This window comes from Apium graveolens, chromosome 5, assembly GCF_009905375.1.
Source record: "Apium graveolens cultivar Ventura chromosome 5, ASM990537v1, whole genome shotgun sequence".
Taxonomy (NCBI): Eukaryota; Viridiplantae; Streptophyta; class Magnoliopsida; order Apiales; family Apiaceae; genus Apium; species Apium graveolens.
In genome coordinates, this window is record NC_133651.1 from 247946590 (window position 1) to 247952634 (window position 6045).

General features: G+C 41.1%; 1 non-coding gene across 1 annotated transcript; it reads right to left on the reverse strand.

Moving 5' to 3' along the window:
• Positions 1–2932: 2932 nt before the first annotated feature.
• LOC141662611 (small nucleolar RNA R71) lies at positions 2933–3039 on the reverse strand. Its single transcript, XR_012550717.1, has one exon. It is a non-coding gene; the product is annotated as a small nucleolar RNA R71 (small nucleolar RNA).
• Positions 3040–6045: the final 3006 nt, after the last annotated feature.

The following is a 6045-nucleotide window of genomic DNA, read 5'->3' on the forward strand; positions in this document are numbered from 1 at the left end:
TAGAAGTTGAATAGTCATCAATTATGTTGAGTTCCTATATGTCTACAGAAATTGACAACACAACGATTTAAGCTCAAGTTATTCCTTTTGATTACATAGGGCAAATAAAACTGTTAGAGTTACCCACTAATCATGCTCAACGTACATGAACCTATGCTAGCATGGCAAGTTCTAAATCTCAAGATCCACCGTCGCTTCACAAGAGATTAACACCCTATCTTATATGTTCGCGACGCACATAAGACGAATACGCATAACCAATACTAGATATCATGCAATCATCACACACTAAAGTATTAAACAATTAACTAAAGAATTCCATAACAAATCCGTTGCAACCCCATGATCACGATTAGCCCATAATAGAACTTATCGCCATCATGGGTACATATGAAATCATGACAAACAAACACAAGAAAATAATAACTAAACTAATTATATTAAAACAGAGTACGTCACAAGAGTAAATAAGTCAAAGCAAGAAAACTAGCATCCAACGTTACAATGAAACAAGAATCACAAGAAAATATGCTTCCTCTTCGTTGCGGTGTGCTAAATCGGTCTTCTTCCTTATCTCCTTCGCTTCTTGCGTAAAACACAATCTAAAACATAATCCCCTTAATACTCTCTGTGAAAACGTCTCAAATCTACCTATATAATAGTCCCATAAAACTCAGATTACATAGAAGTTGGAAGCCAAACAGAAGTAGAAGTCTAAAATAATTTATCTTTTTCCCCGACCCTGCGCGGCCACTCAGCATAGCTGCGCGGGCGCGCAGGTTGCTGCGCGGCCGCTCAGCATTGCTGCGCGGGCGCGCAGGCCTTGATAAGTGGCATTTTATACCACTTAGAACGTCTTAAAATGGCTTAAATTGGTGTCTTAAAATCAAGTATTTTGTGTATTTGATGCGTTTTTCTAGTGTTTATGCATTTCAGAGTATTAGTTGCATTTCGGGGGAGGAATCATCAAGAATAAGCCTTGGCATGTGTTCACCATTGCGAGAGGAAAGGAATGGGCAGATTACGGCGAAGAAATGGAGCAAACCTGGATTTTTTCCAGTAGAGGCCTGCGCGCCCGCGCAGCAACCTGCGCGGCCGCTCAGCATAGCTGAGCGGCCGCGCAGGGTCGGGGAAAAAGATAAATTATTTTAGACTTCTACTTCTGTTTGGCTTCCAACTTCTATGTAATCTGAGTTTTATGGGACTATTATATAGGTAGATTTGAGACGTTTTCACAGAGAGTATTAAGGGGATTATGTTTTAGATTGTGTTTTACACAAGAAGCGAAGGAGATAAGGAAGAAGACCGATTTAGCACACCGCAACGAAGAGGAAGCATATTTTCTTGTGATTCTTGTTTCGTTGTAACGTTGGATGCTAGTTTTCTTGCTTTGACTTATTTACTCTTGTGACGTACTCTGTTTTAATATAATTAGTTTAGTTATTATTTTCTTGTGTTTGTTTGTCATGATTTCATATGAACCCATGATGGCGATAAGTTCTATTATGGGCTAATCGTGATCATGGGGTTGCAACAGATTTATTATGGAATTCTTTAGTTAATTGTTTAATACTTTAGTGTGTGATGATTGCATGATATCTAGTATTAGTTGTGCGTATTCGTCTTATGTGCGTCGCGAACATATAAGATAGGGTGTTAATCTCTTGTGAAGCGACGGTGGATCTTGAGATTTAGAACTTGCCATGCTAGCATAGGTTCATGTACGTTGAGCATGATTAGTGGGTAACTCTAACAGTTTTATTTGCCCTATGTAATCAAAAGGAATAACTTGAGCTTAAATCGTTGTGTTGTCAATTTCTGTAGACATATAGGAACTCAACATAATTGATGACTATTCAACTTCTATCTTAATTGTGGATGCTTGGTAGAATGGTATTAGTACAATGAAAGTTGGCTTTTATCAGTTTCGTGTTATTCAATTAATATCATCACTGTCACATGCTAAAGGTAATAACAATGGCTATAGAAGGAAGTAATAATGAAGTTGTGATCTCATGAGTGTTTTATTATTGATAAATTGAAGTGTTAGTTAAGTGGTTAATTAAGTAGTTAATTATAGTTAATATTTAATCAACAATTTTAAGTGTTATTATCTTAACATTGAGAAGTAATCATACATTGGTGAGTGAGTTTAATTAGACAATAATTTAGTCTGAGTCTCTGAGGGAACGAACTAGAAAATATTCTATATTACTTGCGAACGCGTATACTTGCGTGAATATTAGCGCGTGTTTTCGCCCTAACAAGTTTTTGGCGCCGCTGCCGGGGACTCGGCGTATTTGTTTAGTTTATGTACTTACCATCATTGGTCATTAGGACTCGGTGATTAGGACGTAGTAGTTACTTACTCTTTTCGGTTGTGTTTCAGGTACTTTAGCAAGCGTTTATGCAAACTCGTTCTCGTGCTCGCAAGAGGACTTTAGATACAGCTGAGGAGACAGACGAAGTTCTTGATATTCCGGAGAAGTTAGATTTTGAGGATTCAGATTCAGGAACTGAGCAGAAAGAACCAGTAAATATGGGAGATCGTATTGTTCAAGCTGATCCAGCTCTTATGGATTTTTTTCGGCCTAAAATTGATGACATTTAGTCAAGCATCCTTCATCCGACTATTCAAGCTAACACCTTTGAAATCAAGCCGGGCACTATTTAGATGGTGCCGAATTCTGTTTCTTTTGGAGGAGCGGCAACTGAAGACCCCAACATACACATAAGGAATTTTGTCGAGATCTGCAACACTTTTAAGTATAATGGCGTGACTGATGAGGCTATCAAGTTGAGGCTTTTCCCATTCTCACTGAGGGATAAGGCTAAAGACTGGTTACATTCTGAACCAGCTGGGTCCATCACTACGTGGCAAGATCTTGCACAAAAGTTTCTGGTGAAGTTTTATCCAATGGCAAAGACTGCTGCTATGAGGAGTGCTCTTACTCAGTTTGCGCAGCAACCTACAGAATCTATGTGCGAGGCTTGGGAACGCTACAAGGAAATGTTGAGAAAATGTCCACATCATGGAATGTCGGATTGGATGGTGATCACTGGTTTCTATAATGGTTTGGGGGCCCAATCTCGGCCCATGCTCGATGCAGCAGCTGGAGGAGCCTTATGGGCTAAAAGCTATACTGAGGCGTATAATCTTATGGAGACGATGGCTGCAAATGAGCATCAAAACCCAACTCAGAGGATGACGTCAGGCAAGGTAGCAGGTATTCTGGAAGTTGACGCAGCCACCGCTATTGCAGCCCAGCTCCAAGCGCTATCAATGAAGGTTGATTCTCTGGCTACGTATGGAGTTAATCAAATAGCTATGGTTTGTGAGCTTTGTGCAGGTTCTCATGCTACGGATCAGTGTTCTCTTGTCAACGAATCCGTTCAGTATGTGAATAATTATCAGCGACAACAGCAGCCTGTGCCAGCGACCTATCATCCTAATAACAAAAATCATCCAAATTTCAGCTGGGGGAATAATCAGAATGCTATTCAGCCACCATATCAGCAAGGAGTGAGTAAACAGTTTAACGCACCTGGATTCCAGCAACCACAGCAGTATGCTACAAGCAATTATATCCTCAACATGGAAGTACAGCTGCACCCACTAGTGCTGATTTTGAGGAACTTAAGCTGTTGTGCAAGAGTCAGGCGGTTTCTATTAAGACCTTGGAAAATCAAATCGGTCAATTAGCCAATGTAGTGCTCAATCGTCAACCTGGCACTCTTCCCAGTGACACGGAAGTACCAGGAAGGAAGGAAGCTAAAGAGCATGTCAAGGCTATTACCTTAAGGTCTGGAAAAGTGGCTGATGCTGAAAAGGCAAAGGAAGTCGAAGCTGAAGTTAGAGATGAAGAATCTAAGCAAAAGGAGAAAGCGGCGGAACCAAGGAAGACTACTGTTGAACACACTCTACCTGAGGCTAATACAGGGGAGAAACAGCTCTATCCTCCACCACCTTTTCCTAAGAGATTGCAGCAACAAAAGCTGGATAGACAGTTCGGGAAGTTTCTGGAGGTGTTCAAGAAACTTCACATCAATATACCTTTTACTGAGACTTTGGAACAAATGCCTAGTTATGCGAAGTTTATGAAGACTATTCTTGCAAGGAAGGTGAAACTGGATGACCTTGAAACCGTTGCTCTCACGGAAGAATGCAGCGCTGTTCTGCAGCAAAAGTTACCACCAAAACAAGAAGATCCAGGAATCTTCACCATTCCTTGCACCATTGGCAATCTAACTTTTGACAAGTGCCTTTGTGATTTGGGAGCAAGCATTAATCTGATGTCGTTGTCGATCTTTAAAAAGCTGGATCTGCCTGATCCAAAACCCACATACATGTCGCTACAATTGGCTGACCGTTCCATTACTTACCCAAGGGGCATAGTTGAGGATGTGCTCGTCAAGGTGGATAAGCTCTTCTTTCCAGCAGATTTTGTTATTCTGGACTTTGAGGAAGATAAGAAGATTCCCATAATCTTGGGAAGGCCTTTCTTGGCTACTGGCCGTACCTTGATAGATGTGCAAAAAGGTGAACTTACTATGCGAGTCCAAGATCAGGATGTGACCTTCAATGTATTCAAGGCAATGAAATTCCCTACAGAAGATGAGGAGTGCTTAAAAGTGGATGTGATTGATACTGCGGTTACTTCGGAACTCGATCACATGCTAATTTCTGATGCATTGGAAAAGGCCTTAGTGGGGGATTTTGACAGCGATGATGAAGATAGCAACGAGCAATTACAATATCTGAACGCTTCTCCATGGAAGTGAAAGCTGGACATACCATTTGAATCTCTTGGTACTTCTGACCTTAAGAATGCTGAAGGGAAGCTCAAACCATCAATAGAGGAAGCACCTACCTTGGAGCTCAAACCATTACCTGAACACTTGAGGTATGCTTTTTTAGGTGATTCATCTACATTACCTGTTATTATTTCATCTGACCTTTCAGGTAGTGAGGAAGACAAGCTCTTAAGGATTTTGAGAGAATTCAAATCGGCTATAGGATGGACCATAGCAGACATCAAGGGGATAAGTCCTTCATATTGTATGCATAAAATTCTGCTAGAGGAAGGTAGTAAGCCAACTGTGGAACAGCAGCGAAGACTGAATCCCATCATGAAGGAGGTGGTGAAGAAAGAAATTCTGAAATGGCTAGATGCAGGCATCATTTATCCTATTTCTGACAGCTCGTGGGTGAGCCCCGTACAATGTGTACCTAAGAAGGGAGGTATCACTGTGGTCGCAAATGAAAAGAATGAGCTCATCCCTACTCGAACAGTTACAGGATGGAGAGTATGCATGGATTATAGAAAATTGAACAAAGCCACAAGGAAGGATCACTTCCCCCTTCCATTTATTGATCAAATGCTTGACAGATTGGCGGGTCATGAGTATTTTTGTCTTCTGGATGGTTATTCCGGGTATAATCAGATTTGTATTGCACCAGAGGATCAGGAAAAGACTACCTTCACTTGTCCATTTGGCACATTTGCTTTTCGCAGAGTTTTGTTTGGGTTATGTGGCGCCCCGACCACTTTTCAGAGATGTATGATGGCTATATTCTCTGACATGATTGGAAATAACGTCGAAGTGTTCATGGATGACTTCTCCGTCTTTGGACACTCATATGATGAATGTTTGAATAATCTGTGCGCCGTACTCAAAAGATGCGTGGAAACTAATTTGGAGCTTAATTGGGAGAAATGTAATTTTATGGTGCCTGAAGGCATTATCCTTGGGCATAAGGTCTCTAGCAAGGGTCTGGAGGTGGACAAGGCCAATGTGGGAGTCATTGAAAATCTTCCCCCACCTAATTCTGTGAAAGGAATCCGTAGTTTTCTTGGTCATGCGGGTTTTTATCGGCGATTCATCAAGGACTTTTCAAAGATATCTAAGCCGTTGTGCAATTTGCTTGAGAAAGATGTGCCGTTCAAATTTGATGATGAATGTTTGGCAGCATTCGAGACTCTCAAGAAGAGTTTGATCACTGCACCAGTTATTACAGCACCAGATTGGACAGAACCGTTTGAG